Below are 257 nucleotides of genomic sequence, written 5' to 3'. Positions count from 1 at the left end.
CGTGACTGACGACGTACAGTGTACGTCGCCAGCATTGGGGCTGTTTAAACAGACCCCCGGCGACTTTTGCCGCCGGGAGTCTGTTTTAAATTTGTAGAGCCGACTGTCAGCTTTACAACAGAAGCGATCCTGGCGACTTACCTGTCACCAGATCGCTTCTGTGTCCCGAAGAAGGGGCCGCCCCCCCCGCCGTGCTTCCCGGGCTCCGTTGCCCCTCCTACGGGCCCGGGACCGGCGTCCTTGGTGTCCGCGGGGAG

General features: G+C 62.3%; 1 protein-coding gene across 1 annotated transcript in view; it reads right to left on the bottom strand.

The window, feature by feature from the left end:
• TUBGCP4 (tubulin gamma complex associated protein 4) overlaps positions 1-257 on the bottom strand; it is a 28,312-nt gene that overhangs the window by 117 nt on the left and 27,938 nt on the right. The gene's annotated exons all lie outside the window — the stretch shown is intronic.

This window comes from Nanorana parkeri, unplaced genomic scaffold (genome assembly GCF_000935625.1).
Source record: "Nanorana parkeri isolate BGI_ZX_2015 unplaced genomic scaffold, ASM93562v1 scaffold951, whole genome shotgun sequence".
Taxonomy (NCBI): Eukaryota; Metazoa; Chordata; class Amphibia; order Anura; family Dicroglossidae; genus Nanorana; species Nanorana parkeri.
The sequence above is the reverse complement of the archived record's forward strand: the minus strand, read 5'-3'. Positions and strand labels throughout refer to the sequence as shown.